Genomic DNA, 24,740 nt, shown 5'->3' on the forward strand with positions numbered 1-24,740 from the left:
GCCTGCTATCGACAGTGTAGATCGAAGGTACTAATCGACACAAACATCGATGAATGCTATTTTGTACAGTTAACAGAATCTTAGGACATAGTACAATTGTTTCGCTCTGTACTGCAAATGTGATCAATACTCACACACGTGCATGTACAAAGTGAAATCTCTTTATCTCCCTATGAATGCCCAACAGGTCTTCCTCTAAGGATGAAACCTAACGGGTATCGTGATCACCCAGTGTTAGAAGGGGGAAAAAAACCTTGCTTTTTAGAAGGACCCTCACTCACCACTAGTTGGTGACATGCTTCATCATCGGGTCCCCGCTGGGGTGACCGAATGTCCCCCCAGTGTGCTACAACGCCTGATTACAGCGGAGCAGGATGTGGTGAGTGTAACAGTGCCCAAATTAGGAAGTGACTATAAGTGAGTGTATAAGTGTATTAAAAAATGCAAAAGTTGTGCCTTTACAAAAATCTTTAATAATGGCCAACCTGCATTGAATAAAAACAAAGTGGACGGACTACCCAAAGTTCTGAGTTAAGGAACCGGAGTCCTAGTAAGTATCAAAAGTTGGTCAACATGTTTCTGCTGCTTATGTTGCAATTTGCTCAGCATTCGTCAGTACCTACACAAAAGTCCTCCGGTGGTGTGCGCGCGCTAAGGCGTACCCTCCCGAGAGGCTCAAAATGTGAAAAATATATATATAGAATAGAATACCGGATAGTTTCCGTAGTTACTCACTACAATTTGTAGGGATACACCAAAAACCTGTAGAGAGAAGAGAGACAAACAAAAACACACATGAGGGAACGTAATGAATAAGTTCTTTGATCAAATGCGTTAGTTATTATTGGTCTTTAACATTTCAGGATGTGGCGAAATGCATACTTGACATCCGACCAACTGCAAGGTGCTTGCCCTGATTACGGGGTAATTTACACCTGTGTCTGCCTGACTTACCCGGCCTTCAAAGAGGACGGGCATCACGTGATTGCTCAGCTACTTAATTAATTGTAAGGTTTAGCAAGCAATGTACTAATCGATTCGTGATTGTCTATCGGTAAGTTTATGCAGTATTTATAGATTTTCGTCATGCGTGTGCGGTTAGGATCAAAACCTGGAACAACCAGGAAACTCTCCTCTTAGTACGGGAGAAATGCGATGCAATAGCAACAGTCGTAAATTCTAAAAAAAAATCTGCATTCTTAAATGCACAAAGGCAAGCATTAAGTTTGAAATCATGCTTACCTCATCAATATTAAGAACTTTTCTTCAAGACTCTTGAAACTTCACAATAAGCTTTTCCAGATAGCTTGTGGTATTTCAATTTGTTTTCATGCTCTACTGGTAGCATTATAGACGGTGTAAAGTAATTCACCGGAAGTAGTTACCAAGAAGGCTGAATAAAGGGCCTGCATTTTTAATTTGAATTACTTGAAGAATAATTGATAACCCTAGCCAAGAAAGGCAGCAAGTGTGCACATTTCCCACTGCCTTTGGACAGGGTAGTAGCTACAACAAAAAGGCTCGATAAAGGGCCTGCACTTTGAATACAGATATGAAATAGAAGAACAGTTGATAACCATAGCCAAGAAAGGCAGCAAGTAGGTGTGCGTAGGTGTAGATGATGTGTTGATTGAGTGGAAGATGAATAAGGTAAAAAGTTAGAAAGGGTGCAGACGTGCAAAGTAACCACTGCCTTGTCAGGGAAGTAGATCTTTGGATACCCAGCTCATTACGCAGACTGTGCGTCACAAGAAAAGATGCAAGTGTGGAAATTACCCACTGCCATTCACGTGAAGTAGTTACCAAGAAGGCTGAATTAAGGGCCTGCATTTTGAGTTTGAATTACTTGAAGAATAATTGATAACCCCAGCCAAGAAATGCAGCAAGTGTGCAAATTTCCTACTGCCTTCGGCCGGGGTAGTAGCTACAACAAAAAGGCTCGATAAAGGGCCTGCACTTTGAATACGGATATAAAATAGAAGAATAATTGATAACCCCAGCCAAGAAAGGCAGCAAGTGTGCACATTTCTTACTGACTTCGGCCGGGGTAGTCATTACAACAAAAAGGCTTGATAAAGGCCTTGCACTTTGAATACGAAAATGAAATAGAAGAATAGTTGATAACCATATCCAAGAAAGGCAGCAAGTAGGTGTGTGTATGTGTAGATGCTGTGTTTTTTGAGTAGAAGATGAATAATGTAAAAAATAAGAAAGGCTGCAATTGTGCAAATTACCCTCTGCCTTTAGCCGGGGAAGTAGTTACAACAAGAAGGCTTGATAAAGGGCCTTGACTTTGAATCAGAATATGAAATTGAACACTAATTGATAACCCCAGCCAAGAAAGGCAGCAAGTGTGCAAATTTCCCACTGTCTTTGCCCGAGGTAGTTGATACAACAAAAAGGCTCGATAAACGGCCTGCAATTTGAATAGGAATATAAAATTGAACAACAGTTGATAACCCCTGCGAAGAAAGGCAGCAAGTGCGCAAATTTCCCACTGCCTTCTGTCGGTGTAGTATCTACATGAAAAAAGCTCAATAAAGGGCCTTGACTTTGAATCAGAATATGAAATTGAAGAATAATTGATAACCCCAGCCACAAAATGCAGCAAGTAAGTGTGTGTATGTGTGGATGATGTGTTAATTGAATGGAAGATAAATAAGGTAAAAAGTAAGAAAGGCTGCAGATGCGCAAAGTAACCACTGCCTTATCAGGGAAGTAGATCTTTGGATACCCAGCTCATTACACAGACTGTGCGTCGCAAGAAAGGATGCAAGTATGGAAATTACCCACTGCCATTCACTGGAAGTAGTTTTCAAGAAGGCTGAATAAAGAGCCTGCATTCTGAATTTTAATTACTTGAAGAATAATTGATAACCCCAGCCAAGAAAGGCAGCAAGTGTGCAAATTTCCTACTGCCCTCGGCCGGGGTAGTAGCTACAACAAAAAGGCTTGATAAAGGGCCTGCACTTTGAATACGGATATGAAATAGAAGAATAGTTGATAACCATAGCCTAGAAAGGCAGCAAGTAGGTGTGTGTATGTGTATATGATGTGTTGATTGAGTGGAAGATGAATAAAGTAAAAAATTAGAAAGGCTGCAAGGGCGCAAATTTTCCATTGCCTTTCATGGGTAGTAGTTACCAAGAAGGCTCAATAAAGGGCCTGCACGGGGGCGTGGCTAGCAGCCGATCATGGCGGCAGCGTAACAGCGAGGCTCTGGGAGTGAGGCGGCATCCCCCAACAATCCTGTTAACACATCCGACATAATAATAACTCTGAGGGGGCGAACCGGGTCGAGAACCGAGTGGCGTCCAGCTGGGCGAGCTAGAGCACTGCAGAATACCGGGAAGCGTCGGAGCGGAATCCTGCACGGCAGGGCCTGGAGGCGGCTGAAAGCAGCGGGCTGTCGTATAGCAGGTGGCGGGGCGGAAGTGGAGGTGTGGTGGGGCTCAGATGCCGGAAGCCAGCGCAGGAGGTGAAGTCACGATCGTGTCCGGCTGAAACGACGGAAAGCACCATCTGCCCCCGACCGGAAGCATAGCGGAGGGAGCGGATATCAATGGAAGCCTGCAAGGTGGGCAGGAAGTGGCGAAGCGGCCCAGTGGATTCCGGGAATGGTGGCATAGTGCAGCACAACTCGCATCGGGCACGGGAGGAGACCCAGCGGGTGGCCAGAAATCGACAAGGGAGACGGGCGCGCGATCACTCCCCCCGCACGGCAACACACGGAAGGCTCTGACGTGGGGGTGCGCAATCTGGCGCGCCACCGCAGAAACGGAGCGCTAAGGCCCGTGATCGTCTCTGGGCCCGGTTGCCACCGTGCAGGAAAGCACACTACCGGACCACCGGCACCAAGGGGCTCCATTTCCCATCTGAGACTGCTGGGCTGATGACCGCAATTGAAGAGACATTGAGGTGGTGCGAGCGGAAGGCGGAATAGAAGGGGCACGTAATCAGACCCTGAGCACCAGCCTGGGGGAGTGAGCAAACATCAGCGGGGGCCCGAAGCGAGGTGAAAAGTACAATGAGGCGGCCTGGGGGACTCTGATATATACAGCACTGCACAGTAATAATTGAGTTTGTAACGGGAGGCGATCAGCGGGAGACCAATACCCGACGGGGGATATAAAACACTCCAACACGCTCTTGGAAGGCAGCATAAGGCGGGGTTAGACATTGCAGAGTGCGATCTGGCCAGTCAAGCGAGGGCACAGCGCGAGGGCGTTAAGTTGGCTCCATACCCTGTAGAGGTCAGACCGGGACACGCACCAAAGGACCATTGTCAATAAGGAGCCTCCCCTCCCACACAGGATCCTAGGGGGGACACCCGTGAGAGCGTTACTACTGCGCCAGAACAGCACGCGGGGAGGCACGCTCTCTGAGAATCCTGCCCAATCATCGTAGTGCCCACTCAACATATGTTTGGCACTTACCAAGCAAGGGATTTTGTAAGACTCTGGGGCTGCGGTCGGAGCCAAGGCCAGGTGGACTACGAGGGTCCTCGGGCACGGCAAACACCTGGCAAGGGGGCGAGGCCTATTCAGAGATGATCATGGTGGGCAGCGGCACTAAAAACAACTCAACACAATCCAAACTTGATAAGTACACCTATGGTAGACATAATCCCCACCAGGCGGAGCCCCGCACATCCACGGGGAAGACAACAGAAGGTGAGGGGGCCAAAAAGGCAACGCTTGAAGATGTAATGCGTGCCCTGGCACAGGTACAAGCCACAGTGAGGACCACGGCCACGGAGGTCACCCTGATAAGAGCGGACTTTCCAAAAAATTAATGAGAGAGTGAAACAAGTGGAGGTGGTGACGAAATCCTTGGTGGAGGACGTGTCGGAACTGCAAGTTGCTATGGAGAGAGTGGAGGCCGAAAATAAATCCCTCAGGAAGGGCGCTCGAGGAGGAACAACGTCCGAATACTGGGGGTTCCGGAATCAGAAGGTAGAGGCGCAATGGACCTCTATGTGGAGGAGCTGATTAAGACGCAACTGAACCCCAAGGACTCTCGCACTTTTTCTCGGTGGAGGGGGCACACAGAGTACCCAGTGGGAAACCGAAACCGGGCTCCCCCCCCCCCGAGACCAATCCTAGCGCGACTCTTCAATTTTCGCGACCGCGATGCCATTCTGCAGGCGGCGAGGGTGTCTCCAGCTATCCAGATCCAAAACTCCACGGTGGCCTTCTTCCTGGACTATACAGTTGACGTATTGCGCCGGAGGAGGACTTTCCTGGACGTCAAGAAGGCGCTGCGGGCGAAGGAACTGTCCTATTCAATGCTATTCCCGGCGCGGCTAAGATTAGTCGTGGATGATAAGGTCTGGTTGTTTGACACGCCGGATGTGGCCCAAGACTGGTTGGAGGGCTGGAGGACTGCTGGGCAACCCCGCCACTCGCACAGGACTAACCGGAACCACCGGGAAAATAGCCAAGCGGGTTCACAGGCATAGGGCAGAGGAAGTGTGGCCAGGTCACCAGCACATGAACACCTTGGAGCGTAAGGGGGAGTGGAATCCTGAATACCCGGTACCATTCTGAGTGTTGTCCGTTAAAGAACTCTGCCGCATGGACGTGCTTGGACACTGGCCTGGGAAGCTCGGAAGAGGGCAGGGGTGCTGCCTACTCCGGGGGACACTCCACCCCAGCGCGCAAGTACACTGTTAAAGGGATGGGTTAAGCACTCTGCTATGTTGGGGGGGCGGGCGGTTGAAAGTCCATTAAGCAGGGAGGCAGGGAGGGGGGTGTGGGGGGTTTGTTTAGATGTTTCTGAAGTTCCACAAGTAAAGTTGTATCAAGTTACTACGTACACACACTGCTTGGGCTACGTGGACGGTGGGCACACCCCGGGAGTATGATCCGGTTGGCACAACCTTAGGCACAGGACCGAACATGCACAACTCCCAATTACATACACCTGAGGGTGGGTCTTTGAGATCACGGACCGCACCTCTCCGACTCATGACATGGAACGTGCGAGGGTTGGGTGACAAGATAAAGCGGGGGTTGGTGATAAATGCGGTAAAGAGGCAGGGACCGGCCTTGGTACTTCTCCAGGAGACATACCTCACCGGGGGGCGCCAGGGCTCTTGACAGAAAGGGATACAGGATGGCGGTGCATTCGGAATTTTCCGCGGGTTCCAGGGGCACGGGTTTTTTAGTTAAGAAGTCTTCACAGTTCATTACATTGAGCACTAAGGTAGACACACAGGTTTGCTTTGCAGTGCTCCAGGGGCAGTGGGAGGGAAGGCTCCTAAATGTAGTATCGGTATACATCCCCCGGCACTCCACTCGGTCACGCTTCCAGCGCTTGGTGACTTTCTCCTGACCCTACCTGAAGGGGATATAGTACTCGGAGGGGACTTCAATGCCACTGTACACGCCCTGGTAGACAGGTTACCGGCAGTGCCTCAGACTGGTGGGCTTTCCCGCTTCCAGAGATTCCTGAACGCCATGGGCTTAGTTGACATATGGCTACACACACACCCCTCCGCGAGACAGTACACATACCGCTCCACAGTACATAACAGTCTGTCACGGATCGACCACTTCCTGGCGCTGGGTGACAGCTTGCAACACGTAGATGCCATTGATATCCAACCTAGGGGGATATCAGATCACTCTCCGGTCACACTAACACTGTCCACTCAGGAGAAATCGCGTAGAAGAATCTATCCAATACACGTGTCATACCTCAAGGTCCCCAAGGTTCGAAAGGCACTCAAAGCAACGACATTGCATTACTTTGCTGAAAATACCACCTCAGTACAGTCCTCCGCTACCCTGTGGGAGGCATACAAGGCGGTGCTAAGGGGACAGGCTATAAGATCAATAACGGGTCACAAACGAGAGCGACAACGTGAACTGTCCGAGCTTGAATTGGCTCTGCATGACGCAACAGTGGCTCATGCGGTGAACCCTACGCCTGACACATCCCATGCCCTACTCCTACGACAGCAGCAGTATAGAGAACACTTGAGGCAGCAGTCGGTGAATCAGATAGTCGAGACGACTCATAGAGTTTACGACATGGGGGATAAGGCAGGAAAAATGCTGGCCTGGCTAGATAAGAGAGGGGGAAGCACCAGGGGAATACAGCAAATATGTGACAGGGAAGGGATAATGCACACAAGCCCCGAGGAGATAGTGGAGGCTCTTGCTGACTATTTTGAAGGAGTGTACACTCCGGTGAATGAGTGTCAGCGGACATGGCCTGTGTGGCACTGGGTCACGTTCCTACTCTGACACTGACGCCGAATGCGGTCGCGGAACTGGAGGCTGACATCACGGAGGAGGAAATACAAACGGCTATACATGCGGTGAAGTCGGGTAAGGCATCGGGACCGAACGGTATCCCGATAGAATGGTACCAGGCCACATCGGAGAGGATAAGTGGGCCCTTGTTGGCCATGTACACTGATAGTTTGGAGGGGGCCGAACTTCCGCTTGATCAACGGACCGCGACTATCGTTGCGATCCCCAAGCCCGGAAAACCGCCGGAGGAGTGTACATCGTACCGCCCCATTTCCCTACTCAATGCCGAGGTTAAAATCTTGGCTAAACTCCTCGCTACCCAGATGAGTGTACACCTCCCACACCTCATACACCCAGACCAGTCAGATTTTATGCCACACAGGAACACCGCTCTCAATCTACGTAGGGTGCACGGTGTGCTGGCTGGAGCGCAGTCACTATCGGAGCAGGCGGTCATACTGGCACTTGACGCAAAGATGGCATTTGATATGGTGGAGTGGCAATACCTATTCGAAGTCCTGGAGCACCTGGGATTTGGCCCTAAATTCAGTGCCTGGGTCCGGCTACTTTACACTAAACCCGTAGCACAGGTGGTGGCAAACGGCCACATTTCCCGAACGTTCCTTCTGGAGCGAGGCACCCGTCATGGTTGCCCCCTGTCACCGCTGCTCTTTGCGATCGCATTGGAACCACTGGCGGCTTTGATACGTTTGACTCCACTGTTGAGTGGGATCACTTGGAAGGAGGGGTGGGAGGACCGCCTTTCACTGTACGCGGATGATATGCTTGTGTACCTGACGGAGCCGGAACACAGCATACCAGCGCTGTTGGGTCTGTGTGACGAACAAGGGAGAGTATCAGGATACACCCTGAACTGGGCAAAGTCGGAACTGTATGTCCTGCAGGGCCCGTCCGGACGCTAAGCGACGACTTCCCCCTAAAATTAGCAGGGTCCTCCTTTCGGTACCTGGGTGTCCATGTTTCCATGGATCCAACGGAATTCTTCAGGAAAAATCTGACACCGCCGTTGGAGCGACTGAAGCAGGACGTAAAATTTTGGGCAGCGCTGCCCTTGACACTGTTGGGCAGAGCGGCGTTCTACAAGATGATATCGCTGCCACGCTTCTTGTATATCCTGGAAAATACACCGTATCCGGTGGCGCGAGGGTACTTCAGGCAGGTGTCAGCGTTGGCATCCGGTCTCATGTGGAGTAATCGCCCGGCGCACATTGCTCAAGCAAAACTGCACAGGGGTTGTACGACGGGGGGGTTGCGTTGCCGAACCTGCAAATATATTATTGGGTCGCGCAACTAAAGCCCATTAACCAATGGCTGCATGCACCCCAGGAAGACCCGGCATACAGGGCGGACAGGGCACAATTGGGCACCAACAGCATACTGGCACCTCTCTATGACCAATGTCTAGTGCGCAAACTTACGGGACCCACGAAACTTACCACAACACTGTGGCACACGGCACAAGCAAAACTGGGGTGTAAGGTGCGACTTACTAAGCTCACCCCATTGTGGGACACCCTTGCCCTGGGAAACCTGAGACGCAGTTAGGGCTTTACACTATGGGATAACATTGGTATATCCACAGTGGGAGACCTGTGGGAAAAAGGTACAGTGATCCCCTTCGCCCAGCTGTGACAGCAATACAAGCTGGGATCCACGGAATCGTTCCGGTATGTGCAGATCCGGCACGCACTACTTACAGCCATCCCACGCGAAGCAGAGGTCCCAGAGGCATCTCCCCTTGAAGATCGCCTCCTCACAGACTGCATGCAGGATCGTGCTACTTCCCTCACTTACCGCAAATTGATAAACAACTTAGCGGACCCAACTGTACAACTGAGAGACAAATGGGTGGTGGACTTGAGAGAAATGGACGATTCCGAATGAAACGAAGCACTGGCGTCGCCTAGGGAGGTGGGCATATCGGCGAAATTCTGGCTCGTGCAGCTTAAGATTTTACACAGGGTGTACTATACGAGAACAACACTACACTTAATACAGCAGGCACAGCATCCCTATTGTCTTCGCGGCTGCAGGGAGGAGGGAACGTTATTCCACACTATCTGGGAATGCTCACGCATCCAGGAGTACTGGAGACAAACAATGCGTACCATATCACAAACATTGGGGTGTCCTTGGTCCCTGAGCCACGGAAGTGCCTGTTAAATATCTGGGAGCGGAACGACCTCCCCAGACATGGCCAACGGTGGTCCACGTTAGGTATGATGATAGCAAAACGCGACATTGCACAGAAGTGGGGTGCGGTAGAGGCCCCCGCATTGGCACAATGGTGTGCAAACATGTACAGGGTAATGATAACAGAGAGGGCAGTGAATACCAATAGGGCATGTCCACGTAAATGGAATACGATATGGACCCCGTGGAATGTGTTCAGGGGGGAGATATGTGAACTCTTGCAGGAAGACGACACACTGACATCAGATGAGGAGGGCTACGACGAATAGGAGGAATGGCAGAAGGGGAGCGGGCTTGGGGACCTTGAGTCCCACCCAGATTCAAGATTGGGAGGGAGTGGGAACGGTAGAGGTTTAGCCTTCTTTCACTGATTATTATACAGAGGCACCCAACTGTAATGGAACGTGGTAACAGCTGACCCCATAGTAATGGTTTTACTCACCCATAACAGACATTTCACGAGTACAAGACGGGATAGGGGATGTGCACTTATTTCCTCGTTTGCCATACGACTTATTGTGGTAACTACTTGTTTATGTTGCTTATTGTTATAAAATTTAAAACCTGACCTATATACATCCGTAATCTCAATGCAAGTTATGTACACACGCTGTAATATAATGCCGCCGTACCCCCGGGATGTCGGCACATGGGCTGTGTAATCCAGATGGTACTGAACGCAGGTGAAAGTGATGCGGCCGGCCCCTGGGGTTGTAGGCCAGAAGCTGTGTATGGTTTGAAAGGCACAATAAAGGTCTTGAAATAAATAAATAAATAAAGGGCCTGCACTTTAAGTTAGAATAACAAACAGAAGAATTGATAACCATAGCTCATACTAGCTCTTTTTTAATATTGGTAGACTTTTGTTAGGCTTTTCATTGTACATGAATGGTAGGAAGTGCGCAAATTACCCACTGTCGTTCACGGGTAATAGTTACCAAGAAGGCTCAATAAAGGGCCTGCAGTTTGATTTTGTATTACAAGAAGAATAATTGATAACCCCAGTCAAGAAAGGCAGCAAGTGTGGAAATTTCCCACTGCCTTCGGGTGGGGTAGTAGCTACAACAAAAAGGCTCAATAAAGGGCTACGAGTTTGAATCAGAATATGAAATGTTGCCAAGATGATGATTTCTATTTCGATAAGAATTTTCCAATATATTTGTTTTTATAATATCTGTACTTTGTGGCTCTTTTTCTGCTAAATATTCAATTTCTTTAACAAATTTAAGTACTCGATTTGGTGTTGCAGCAAGACCTAGACTCACCCAAATGATTGTTCAAGATTTGGACATCTACTACAAGTTACTCCTGTAAAGGGACAACCAGTATTTAAAACACTTGTGCATGAAGATACCAGAAACTCTTTGGTTAGAATTGGAAATGTTAATATTTGGTGATATTTCGAATATAAGGAGCTTATTACAAATATCCGACAAGCAAATGATGCTGATTATGAAACTATTGTACAAGATATATGAATTGGAAAAGTGACTGAATATGGCAGAGAAGCTTACTTACTTGTAGATAATGTGTTGATTGAGTGGAAGATGAATAATGTAAAAAAATAAGTAAGGCTGCAAGTGTGCAAATTACCCACTGCCTTTAGCTCGGGAAGTAGTTACAACAAAGAGTCTCGATAAAGTGCCTTGACTTTGAATCAGAATATCAAATTGAACAATAATTGATTACCCCAGCCAAGAAATGTAGCAAGTGTACAAATTTCCCACTGCCTTCGGCCAGGGTAGTAGCTACAAAAAAAGGGCTCGATAAAGGGCTTGCACTTTGATAGGAATATGAAATTGAACAAAAGTTCATAACCTCTGCGAAGAAAGGCAGCAAATGCGCAAATTTCCCACTGCCTTCAGCCGGGGTAGTTGATACAACAACAAGGCTCGATAAACGGCCTGCACTTTGAATAGGAATATGAAATTGAACAATAGTTGATAACTCCTGCAAAGAAAGGCAACAAGTGTGCACATTTCCCACTGCCTTCTACCAGGGTAGTATCTACATGAAAAAGGCTTGATAAAGAGCCTTGACTTTGAATCAGAATATGAAATTGAAGAGTAATTGATAACCCCAGCCAAAAAAGGCAGCAAGTAAGTGTGTGTATGTGTGGATGATGTGTTCATTGAATGGAAGATGAATAAGGTAAAAAGTTAGAAAGGGTGCAGACGAGCAAAGTACCACTGCCTTATCAGGGAAGAAGATCTTTGGATACCCAGCTCATTACACAGACTGTGCGTCGCAAGAAAGGATGCAAGTGTCGAAACTACCCACTGCCATTCACGGGAAGTAGTTACCAAGAAGGCTGAATAAAGGGTCTGCATTTTGAATTTGAATTACTTGAAGAATAATTGATAACCCTAGCCAAGAAAGGCAGAAAGTGTGCAAATTTCCCACTGCCTTCGGACAGGGTAGTAGCTACAACAAAAAGGCTCGATAAAGGATTTTGACTTTGAATCCGAATACGAAATTCAAGAATAATTGATAACCCCAGCCAAGAAAGGCAGCAATTGTGCATATTTCCCACTGTCTTCGGACGGGGTAGTTCTTACAACGAAAAAGCTTGATAAATGTCTAATAACTAAAGTTGAGGACAGCGATGTTCCTGTTTCTTGTTTTTGATGAGGTTGATAGACTGTTTCATGTAACACAAAAGTTCATCGCATTAAATGCATAGAAATTTAAGTTTACCAAAATCAAGATCAACATGTGCGTATGGACTGTTTGCTGAAGATGCTGTTGCAGCAACTGATGTGCTTGGGGCAGCAGCAAGTTGGTTGTCCTGCAATCTCTGTGTTGTTTACGTGTTACACTATATTTGCTTGCCAAAGGAGTATTTTTTTGATTGATCACACCTTGAAAGAGGTGTTTGGAAAATTTTACAGGTTACTAATGGTTGGTGTGTTTCAGTTAGTATATGTCTGGACTTCGCTGGAACCTTAAAGGGACTTCCATAATACAGAAACACTTTGTACTTAGTCACATCCAATTCTATTTTATGAAGAACTTTTTAATTCTACATCCGCCTTTAGGACTAGAGGGAGGGTAGCATTTCAAAGTGTTTGACAGGCTACACTACATGTGTCCATGCAGCTAAAGAAAACTTAGCATGGTTATGCATGAGCATCCTCTCACACAAAACCCAGCACTAAGCATGCAGGATTGTAAAAGCTTGCCTTAGGAGTAACTGATGAGTTTATATATGTCTGTAACAAAAGACAAGAAAAACAAGTACGCTTGTTTTACATTAGAGATATACAGACTTGAAAGAGTCCAATGTGCATAATTGTCATTTTTGTTGACTCTAAACACACCTTTTGGATTATGACCATGAAATAGTGGTGTAACTATATCATAGATTTTATTGTCAGATGTCTACCTTAGTGAAGTGGAACTTTCACTACGTTTTAGACTACCATTGAACAATAATGTGTGGAGGAGCGGTATTGCTTGTTGACCTTCAAAAAGGAGGAAGATTTACATTTTTATTTCAACACATTAACAAAATAGTTGCTCGATTTGAAAAAGAAAATGAAGTAGGAATGTTAGAGGAAGTCTGGTCCAACTCTATAAGGATTGTGCAAATCGTGACAGCTGAAGGAAGTGTGTCTCAACATTACTTGTTTTGATAATCCGGACACAACACTAGATTGCAGGAGTATGCAAAACATCTAATTAGACATCTTGCATGCTTCACATTTTTACTTTAAAACATAAATTTTGTACATTTGTAACCAGTAAAAGGTAAGCAGGATGTTACATTTGGTTTTATAAATTCAAGGTGGACCCATCTGCTGCATACGAAACATTAGGCCTGTTGGGAAGATAGTGAAAAGTAACTTGTTATTAACATTGCTTTGATTAAAGGTCAATAGCCTTTTGAAATGAAAACTTTATATGTATTTACATAGTAAACATAATGACCTCTCAACACTCAGTGGTAAAGTGGTAATTAATCCATAAGTAGTAAGGGTGCATAGCCAGCCTTCCAACATGGCGGACGTAACTCTGAAAAGACCCTTGCATATGCCTCAGTTATCTGAGTCATACTAATATACACCCTGCATCATACAAATGTGAACTGGAGACTTAGGAGCCCATTAGGATGGCGCGTGGATTGCCCCCGCCAGGCTGGCAGTAACCACCGCCAGCCTGGCGGGGGCAATCCACCCGCCATCTGCACCTAAATTCCCCCCACCATATTAGGATGGTGGGGGGACCACGGCGGATGGAAAGACCGTCGCCTTGCGACCGGGGCGGAAAACGTTTAATATGGTGGCGGTGTCTATTAGGCATGCGGTCTTCATTTTGGGGGGCCCCTGCTGGCCCCCATGGTGGAGGGGGGTGGTGGGTGCACATGGGGGTACCTGTGGTACCCCCCTGCATTTACATACACAATGCGGCAGGCACCACGCAGTGCCTGCCTCTTTGTGTATGCAAATGCATACATGCATTTTTAGCATTGTGGCGGGCGCTGCTGAGAGCACCGCCCACTACAATGTTAAAAATGCATGATACACCCAACACTGTGGAAGGCGCATCCATTAGGATGCATATTAATGCAGTGCCGCTCAGCTCGTGGGCGGTCCCGTTTTCCGCGAGGGTGGCGGCGAGGCAAAGTCCACCCGCCATCCTAATGGGGGCCCTAATGTGTTCTAAACACCCCAAGGACTTATATCACTTAATTTTGATCTTCAGCATCTACACTCATTGGGGGGTATTTACCATTTACTTTTGCACATATATTGATGAAGTATCTTGGTTGCAGACACCACAATACTTTTCAACAGACTCTAAATGTAAAAAAAGATTACATTAGAACATCATAACAGCAATGCTAACAATTAAAATCTTATTTTGAAATATATCATGCATGTGTCTAGGTGTTTTTAGATTCAGAAATAGAGACAGTTACAACTGTTGCAAACATATTCAAATGACTTCACTACAAACATTATTGAAAATTCACAACTATAATGACAATATCTTGCTATACTATGTTAAAAAGTAATGATATGTCTTTTTCTATAAAAGATCTTCTATAAAAAAACAAAATACAGAATAATCCAATGTTCAGGACAACACTAGAATGTGAGATCTTATTTATCATTGAAATGTTAAAGTCAAGCATAATGACTCCATTAGGTTCATTGCAATTTTCAGTTGATTATTCCCCAGAAATATTACATTAAATCTGGGCAACAGGCTGCTGAGTTGGGTAGCATTCTGCAAACTGAAAATATAATAACAAATGTATATGTTGAGCAAATGTCGAACCTGAATGTTAAAGCAATCATAGATTTCAGACCAGAGAATTTCAGTAAACACATTGATGAGAAATTACTTAAAGATAAGTAACTGTATTAGGAATGAAAATATACATGCATTTGGTCTTGAGAAACATATTTTGGAGAGGAAGGTATCGATTACCTGTAAAAATATATGAAAGGACATGACCTTTTAAAGAGGAACCAACATGTACATCATTCACTATTAGCCATAGTATACACAATTTACATGTAGTAGAAACTAAGTTTATCAACTATCCATTGGTCCATTTTAAGTGACCAAAAAGAACTGTCGTATATTTTAAAGCTCCACACTATTGCTTCCAATTGCTTTTTACTGGTTTCTTCTACACTTACAAAACTTTTTTCAGGAATATAGATTGACTACATGCTGCAGATGGATACCATAGTGTACCTGATACAGGTGCTGAAGATGGAACAGGTGATGAAGATGGAACAGGTCCTGAAGATGGAACAGGTGCTGGTGAATTATCACTCGTCATGCTTCCTGAAGATGGAACAGGTGCTGGTGAATTATCACTCGTCATGCTTCCTGCAAATGAATTTTGAAAAGTTTAGAAAAAGTAATATTTCTTAAAGAACAAATTAGTTTAACAACCTACCAAAAACCTTTCTCAAACACAAAAAGTTCATCAGAAATACTTTTCTTATATTAATGTAGTTTGTAAAGTATGTCATGTGCAGAAAGACATAATCACATACTGTTTTTCAACCTATTACCTTTTCACCTATATAGGCGAGAATTACACCAGCCAATAGAACATCTTTAATCTAGACATTGAAATTATGTGCCAATACTGAAAAAATTATATTACCGTCAACAGAGAATTTTTTAGATAGTCTACGCAATCCATGCTTCTGGAATTTACTGAAACCATGAGGATACACATTTCGGCTTATATAATCCAGAAGCTCTTGGTACTTAGTGGCATCCATTTCTATGGAAAATGAAGATAAACGGGAAAACATGTTAAAAGAAAGCATTATAGATGTAAAGAACAATTTTACATGCTCACATTCAAAAATAAAGACCTAAATGACTATAAAGGTGTGTGAATATACAATTAGTAAAAGAACTGTCACCCCGTCTTCACAGCTCAATACGCTCACAAAGTTTAAGCAAGGGATACAGAGTACAGTCCATACAAAGACACGGGTAAGGTCTGTCAAATGGATGCAGTTTGAAAACATGGCAGTTTAACAAAGGGCGCTCAGGCACTGCAGTGACAGGCTTGACTTTTATATTTAGGGTTACGTGTGTGGATGGCACAATTACTGCTGCAGGCCCACTAGTAGCATTTACAAGAGCAGCCCTAGTATACATAGTATACATAACTATCAAGACTAACATTTTAATCATGGACAAACAATTACCATTACACTTTCAAAAAAGGCAGCAATTGCACTTAAAGAATGATCATGAAGTGGTGAAGTGTCCAAAACATCTATTTGGCGAAAGTATGTCATAAAAAGATGTACAATAGAGGGAAAAATGGTTAGGCAACCTAAGCCAAATAAAGGGCCAGTACAACACCGTAGTGCCAAGGTTACAAATCCAGCAATTATCATCATTCAAAACTATGCTAGTCTGAGGAGGCAAAACTTTTGTAGGCCAACTACACCACATAAAAAAAGAACTATAGGTCACATGAGCACATGAGAAAGCAAGAAATATTAAAAGTCAGCGGAGGATTAAAAGGGAGCAATTATGATGATTAGGAGAGAGTACGTACGTTGAAACACAAAGCACGTGGCGTAGCACAAAAATGCAACATATATATTCATGAAAGCACAATATATAAGAAAACAGGCCTGGGAAGGCCATGTGAGGCACTAATAAATATTACAATTCATGGGAGAATTAGGAGGGAGCAAATACGATGAACCACAAAGCATGTACCCCACAAAAATAAAGCAAAACAGAGCTGGGAGGGCCACGTGACCCAGAAAAAAATACCATCAAGCACGTAAAATTGAAAAGAACAGAGACGAAAGCACGTGACACATTTCAAAAATATGACATTGAAATTCATGCACGCACATTTTATTAAAGAAAGGCCTAGGAGGGCCCCGTGGCGCAGAAGGAAAAAAATATTACGATCAATAAAAATAGAGGCCTGGGAAGGCAACGTGAGGCAGTAATAAATATTAAAAGTCATGGCAGAATTAGGAGGGAGCAAATACGATGAACCACAAAGCATGTACCCCACAAAAATAAAACAAAACAGATCTGGGAGGGCCACGTGACGCAGAGAACAGACACGAAAGCACGTGACACACTTTAAAAATACGACCCAGAAATTCATGTATGCATAATTTATTAAAGAAAGGCTTAGGAGGGCCCTGTGACACAGAAGAAATTAAATATTAGGATCATACAAGTACGATCAATAAGAATAGAGGCCTGGGAAGTGCCACGTGAGGGAGTAATAAATATTAAAAGTCATGGGAAAATTAGGAGGGAGCAAATACGATGAACCACAAAGCACGTACCCCACAAAAATAAAGCAAAACAGAGCTGGGAGGGCCAGGTGACGCAGAAAAAAATACCATCAAGCACATAAACTTTATAACAACAGAGACGAAAGCTTGTGACACACTTCAAAAATACAACCCAGAAATTCATGCACGCATAATTTATTAAAGAACGGCCTAGGAGGGCCATGTGACGCAGAAGGAAATAAATATTACGATCATCCAAGTACGATTAATAAGAATAGAGGCCTGGGAAGGCCACGTGAGTCAGTAATCAATATTAAAAGTCATGGGATAGGGGGGAGGAGCAGCGCCAGTGACCAATATGGCCGCTTGAGTCTCGGCTCCGCCAGCTGCCACATCCAGAATAGCCATCCGGCATATTATCGTGACACCCGTGAAATTCTGGTTCGATTGGACGTTCTGCTGTCAGAATATAGTCGTCTGAAATTTTGAGGCCTACGGACGTGGAAGCCGGGACCCCGAGTTTGGTGGGGTCCGCAGTGGAGTGCGACAACATCGGCCTCTGGGACCGGAAGTGGTCGGTCGGATCCTGGTTTATCGCGAGAGAGCCTTGGCTGGGGTGTCCTGAGTCCACCTAAATTGGCCTAGGGTCACACTGCCAAAGAAGTAGCCAGGACCCTATCGGTGGTGGCAATGGCTTCGAAAGGAGACCCTGAGAAGCCCCAGTCAAAGTCGTCGAAGAATGACCGGCAGATTCAGACCAACAAAATAGACAAGTATGCCCTCTCTAAGGGGACCCTGATTGATGCGAAGCGTACCCCGACTGGCGGTCGGGATGTCGATTCGGTCGTTGAAGACCCTACAATGAAAGACTTAATGGCAGCGATCACCGGGGTCCGCTCATCCTTGGACACGATGGACACCAAATTGGACTCGGTGTCGATCGAAGTTGGCCTCATAAGGGCTGACCTGACCAAAATTGCGGAGAAAGTTAAGGGCTTGGAAATCAAGACAACAAGCCTCATCGAGGATGTATCGGAGCTCCAGAAGGAGGTGCGAGACCTTAAGGCGGCCGGGAATCAATTCGATCGAAAGCTCGATGAATATGAAGGACGGGCGCGCCGCAATAACGTCCATATCCTGGGAGTACCGGAAAGGTCGGAGGGGTTGACTCCGGACCTCTGTTTCGAGGAACTCGTCCTGCAACATCTCAAGCCTAAGGGCCTCAGTAACATTTTTACGGTTGAGAGGGCCCATAGAGTTCCTGGTGGTTGCCCGAAGATGGGGGCACCTCCCCGTCCCATAATAGCCCCGGTCCTGAACTTTCGAGATCGAGACGCTATCCTGCAAACAGCAAGATCCACGGCCCCGTTGGCCTATTAGAACGCTTCACTATTGTTTTTCCCGGACTTCACTCAGTTGGTGCAGAGGCAATGGCAGAACTTTATGGCCATCAAGCGACGCTTGAGGGACCGAGAGATGAAGTGCTCAATGATGTTTCCGGTCCGTCTTCGGATTGAACATGATGGGAAAACTTCGTTTTTTGACAATCCTGAGGTTGTCGCGGACTGGCTGGATCGGATTGTGGGCTCGGACCATGGGGTCAGGCCCGGACAGATGATGGAGAATAGTGACTTGTTGCTGTGACTGTACCGCATTAATATCACTGGTGACGTAACGGAACTGGTCAGGGTTGTCTTTATTTCCCCCCCTGGACTATTTTTTGTGATTTCCTTTTTGCGTATGGCTGAACAGGGGGACAGTGGTTGGTTCGGGGTGGTGGGGGCGGGTGGCCTGTTGTAAGGTCCTCCTCCGTTTTCTACTTTTAGATACCTGTAGTTAGTTGGGGGTGACAGGCACACTGTGAGTTGAGGATGTGCGTTTGCTACATGCAGGGGTGCAGGGAGGGGGTTTGGGGGATCGTTACCGGGGGGGATTTGATTGTTGAGTCGTTTGTTTTGTGTGACCAGAGTTCGCTATGGGTGCCTATGGATATTATGTAGTTTTTTGGAGATAGGAATGGCCTCCGCTAGGTTGGGCTTGGGGTTTTCCGTCCTTAGTTGGAATGTGAATGGCCTGGGTGATAAGATCAAGCACATTATGGTGAGTCAACTGATTAGAAGTCACTCGCCCGATGTGGCGCTACTACAGGAAATTCATCTCATGGGTAAGCGTTGTATGGCACTTCACAGAGGAGGCTATAAACTAGTGGCTCATGCTGGCTTTACTTCCGGCTCTAGAGGAGTGGGGATTTTGGTAAAAAATTCCTTTCCCCTTACCATCCAGTCAATGTTGGTATTTCGGAGTTATGGGAGGGCAGGACTGTCATGTTTTTGTCTATCTACGTCCCCCCAGCGTTACAGGTGGATACTTTCCGCCATTTGGCCCGTGTGTTACTGACTTTGCCCATTGGAACTATGGTGTTGGCCGGGGACTTCAATGCTGTACTAGATGGTGAACTAGATAGGCACCCCTCCCGTGTGCTTTTGCCTTCCCGTAGATGGCTGGCAGATTTTACTGCCGCACCGGGCTTGGTGGATGGACGACGCCTTCGGCACCCTAGTGATGTCAGCTATACACACGCCTCTGCAGCGCATCACTCACTCTCTAGGATAGACTATGTTTTGTTACCAGCATCTCAGGCAGCTCTTATTCAGGAAGTGACTCATTTGGCGCGGGGGTGTCTGATCATTCACCGATATGGCTTAGATTGCGGATGGGACAGGGTGATGTGGGTAGAGTGGCACCGATTAATGCGTGGCGTCTGAAAGACCCTGCTGTCAGGAAGGAACTTGTACGTGTCACGAATCGTTACTTTCAGGAGAATGTAGGTTCGGTTACATCTAAGAGTTCCCTGTGGGAGGTGTATAAAACTGTTGCGAGGGGGGAGGTTCTCTCCCTTGTATCTGGGCAGAAGAAGAAGAGCAGGGCGGAAATAGATAGGGTGGAGGCGGAGTTATTGGTCTTGGAGGCTGCTGTCTCCTCCGGGGGTGACCCTGGGGCGGGGCACCGCCTCGGGTTGCTCCGTGATGAATACAGGACCCTGACACGTGACAGAGCAAAGACGCAACATGCTACCACGCAGAGTAGAATATATGAACATGGCGACAAGGCCGGGAAGTTGATTGCGTGGCTGGAAAAGGGTGATTGGGGATCTCGATTGGTGCCGGAACTGCGTATCGTGGGTGCGGCGGTCTCGTCGGACCCTCAGGTAATTGTAGACTAATTTTCCCATTATTTTGAGGAGGTTTATACCTCGACTGGGGACTTCACGGAGGGAGAAAATGCCGACATGATACGGGATATTCCGATGCCGGTTCTGTCTGCAGAGCACAGGGAATTTTTGGACTCCGTCCTCATGAACGATGAAGTGGCGATGGCGATCAGGGGGGTTCATTCCGGCAAGGCTTCGGGCCCAAACGGTCTCCTCATTGAACTGTTTAAGCTTCACGCCAACCGTTTGGCCCCGTACCTGAAAGACATGTATATCTTGAGAGCAGGGACCGCGGCGAGTTACCATATGATCAACGCATAGCCAATATCATGCTTATCTATAAGGATGGCAAGCCGCGCCTGGAGTGTACATCGTACCGCCTGATCTCCCTGTTAAAAGTAGAGCCTAAGGTGTTGGCCAAACTGCTCGCCCCCCGACTAGTAAAGGTCATCACAACGCTGGTGCATTCAGACCAGTCCGGTTTTATGCTGCGTCGGAACACCGCCCTTAATCTTCTACGGCTCCACGGGGTGGTAGCGGGTGCATCTCGCACCCATGAACCGGCGGTGTTGTTGTCCCTGGATGCCACAATGGCCTTTGATCGAGTGGAGTGGCCATACCTCTTTGCGGTTTTGCAGCAGTTGGGGTTTGGCCCCAAATTTATTGGTTGTGTTCGCCTTCTCTACTCTGCTCCCTTGTCTCGTGTGGTCGTTAACAACCATAGATCCCGCGAGTTTTTACTTGGGAGGGGCACTCCTCAGGGTTGCCCTCTCTCACCGCTTTTGTTCGCCCTCGCACTGGAGCCGCTCGCAGCCTGGGTGCGATGGGACCGCTCAATTAGAGGGCTGCATTGGACACCGGAGTGGGAGGATAAGATCTCGCTTTATGCTGATGACATCCTGTTGTATCGGACCTCCCCTCACAGTTCCCTGGTGGTTTTTATGTATATCCTTGCTATTTTTGGGAGGCATTCCGGCTTCGCTATTAACTGGGCGAAATCGGTCCTTTTTGTGTTAAGCGGTGATCCACCTAGAGTGCCGGTGAACTGCCCGGTGAAGTTAGAATTGATCAGTTTTCGTTACCTGGGGATCTAGATATCGAAGGACCCCAAGGTACGGTTTAACCTGAATCTTCTACCCCCATTGGCCAGACTGCGAGGTGATGTCGCTAGATGGAAGGGATTGCCGATCTCTTTATTGGGCCGCGTGGTCCTTTTCAAGATGATGGCCCTCCCGCGCTTTTTGTACGCTCTGCAGAATTCCTTTGACCCGGTGCCTCCGTCGTATTTTAACGAGATTGAATCTTTACAGTGCGGCCTGCTGTGGGAGGGGAAACCGCGTATCGCATTGTCAAAATTGATGCTGCCCTGGTATGATGGGGGCATTGGTCTGCCAAATATCAGGAAATGCTATTGGGCGTCCCAACTGGCGCCGATCAACAATGCCATCTATGGCTCACCGGTTGACCCGGGCTATGCAATAGATCGTGGCCAGGTGCCCGGGGGAGAGTATACCAGAGTGTTGTATGCGAGGTGCGGTTGTTTCCCTTTGGTGGGTCCTCGATCGACGGCGACGAGGGTATGGCACGAGGCCAACAGGGCCATCAAGTGGGAGGGTGAATAACGCTAGCTATGCCTTTGTGGAGTTCGGAGATGTTAAGCACTCTTTGGAAAACGAAAGGGTTTGACCATTGGGATTTGATTTGTAATACTCAGGTGTGTGATGTGTGGGGTAAAGATAGGGTGTTGACGTTTGAGGAGTTGCAGGCCAAATACCAGCTGCATGAAACGGAACAGTTTAGATACCTTCACGTCAGTCATGCTCTACATGCTGTGGTCCCCGGTGGTGTGACACCCCCTGTGGCCTCCCCGCTGGAAGACAGACTGTTGGATGGTCATTTGTTCACCAAAGCAATATCGCTGACCTATAGGAAACTTATTAACCTCACTGAGTATCCTTAGGGAGCAGTGAGTGGCAGATGGCTTGGTCTTGGATGAGGAAGATGGGAGGGAGGCGGTGTCATCCCCTAGGGTAGTGGCTGTCCCGATGAGACTCCGTTTGGTCCAACTACGGATTCTGCACGCTCCTACACCACGGGCCCTGGATTGTTGAGAATGGGGTTGGCCGTATCTGGGGATTGTTGGCGAGGGTGCGGAATGCCTGGTACGTTCCTTCATATCCTGTGGGAGTGTGAAAAGGTCCGTGATTTCTGGACCAGGATAAATCTGAAGATGAGTGAAGTTTGGGGAGTGCGGATCGAGTTGGAGTTTCGTCGCTGTCTGTTGAATGTTTGGGAGCCCTCCGACCTCTCGATTCATGGCAAACTCTGGGACACACTAGCATGTGCGATAGCCAAACGTAATATTGCACAACTCTGGGGTGCTGCTTGAGCGCCTCGGGTTGGGAAGTGGATGGAGGACCTCGACTGGTGTATGTTCCGGGAGAGGTCCGTGTATGTGTCGAGGGGGCGACCCCGCAAGTGGGGCAAGGTCTGGGGAGTGTGGAACGCCTTCCGGGGTGACATCTGTATACCACCCGATGTAGATCCTGATAGTATGGAACCGGAGGACACCTAAGCCCATTTTTATATTCTTTATATTCTGTTGATTTATCTCTGGTGGAGGTCTATGTTCTCATTGTATACATTGGCAGTCACTCAATGCACTCGGGTCAGTTTTGTGTTGTGTGATGTCTTTATTATTGCTTAATAAAAAGATGTTTTAAAAAAAAAGTCAAGGGAGAATTAGGAGGGAGCAAATACGATGAATCACAAAGCATGTATCCCACAAAAACAAAGCAAAACAGAGCTGAGAGGGCCATATGACGCAGAAAAAAATACCATCAAGAATAGACACGAAAGCACGTGACACTTCAAAAATATGACACATAAATTCATGCACGCATAATTTATTAAAGAAAGGCCTAGGAGGGCCCCATGATGCAGAAAGAATTAAATAATAGGATCATGCAAGTACGATCAATAATAATAGAGGCCTGGAAAGAGCACGTGAGGCAGTAATAAATATTAAAAGTCATGGGAGAATTAGGAGGGAACAAATACAATGAATCACAAAGCATGTAACCCATAAACACAAAAATAAAGCAAAACAGAGCTGGGAGGGCCACGTGACGCAGAATAAAATACCATCAAGCACGTAAAATATATAAGAACAGACATGAAAGCACGTGACCCACTTTAAAAATACGACATAGAAATTCATGCACGCATAATTTATTAAACAAAGGCCCAGGAGGGCCCCGTGACGCAGAAGGAATTAAATAATAGGATCATCCAAGTACGATCAATAAGAATAGAGGCCTGGGAAGGCCATGTGAAGTAGCAATAAATAGTCAAAGTAACGGGAGGATTAGGAGGGAGCAAATAGGATGAAGCACAAATAAACCAAAACAGAGCTGGGAGGGCAACGTGACGCAGTAAAAAAAATACTAACATGCAGGTACAATTTACAGCGGAAGCTTATGTTGTGACGGCTTCTATGACCTTTTCTTCTGTCGTCTTTTGTCTTGTCTTCAAAGCCTGGAACTTTGGCTGGGCACGCCTATGGTGGTGTTAGAATTGGGGGTCTCTGGTTGGCGCAAGTATGCACTTGTGACAAGCAGGGACCCTCTCCTCTAAGTCAGGGCTAAGGATGACCCCTTAGAATTACCCTTGCTCACCCTCTAGGTGCGTGGCGTGAGCAGCCAAGGCTATTCTTCAGGCGTTATTCAGTTAAGCATTTGTAGTCACACACACAGTAAAATGTACCAATCCCCCCACAAATGGACACCAGGCTGGAAGTATATATCAAAATACGATTCTTTATATAAAAATAGATATATATATAGCAGCAGACTTATCACAAGACCAATAACGCTTTTAGGATGCCAACAGGTTGTAAATAGGCACTTTTCTTCTTAGTTGCAGTTCAAAATGTGGTTGCTCTCAAGTTCAGTAGTTTTCTTCGTGTTCTCTCACTCTAACTGTAGTCTCTCCTCAAGTTCAGCGAGGTTTGGACCCACCCCGGGCCTTCGGCGTGCCCTGCAGAGCCTCTCCTGCCTTCTGCGGTGAAATTGATGCAGACCCTACCGCGGCTCACGCATCGGGCGTGAGCATGCCTATGCCGGGACCGGCTCTTCCCCTCGGCTCGGGGACAGAGTCAGTTGTGGGCCGCTCGGCGGTGCCGGAGGGCTTTGGGGACAGCGCGGCAGGCAGGGTAAGCTCGGGGTCCCTAACGGGGAGTGCAGACGGAGCGCACAGCTCTCACTCACCCGTGGGGACTCCGAGGACAAGCAGACT

The sequence above is a fragment of the Lissotriton vulgaris genome, chromosome 5 (assembly GCF_964263255.1).
Source record: "Lissotriton vulgaris chromosome 5, aLisVul1.2, whole genome shotgun sequence".
Lineage (NCBI taxonomy): Eukaryota > Metazoa > Chordata > Amphibia > Caudata > Salamandridae > Lissotriton > Lissotriton vulgaris.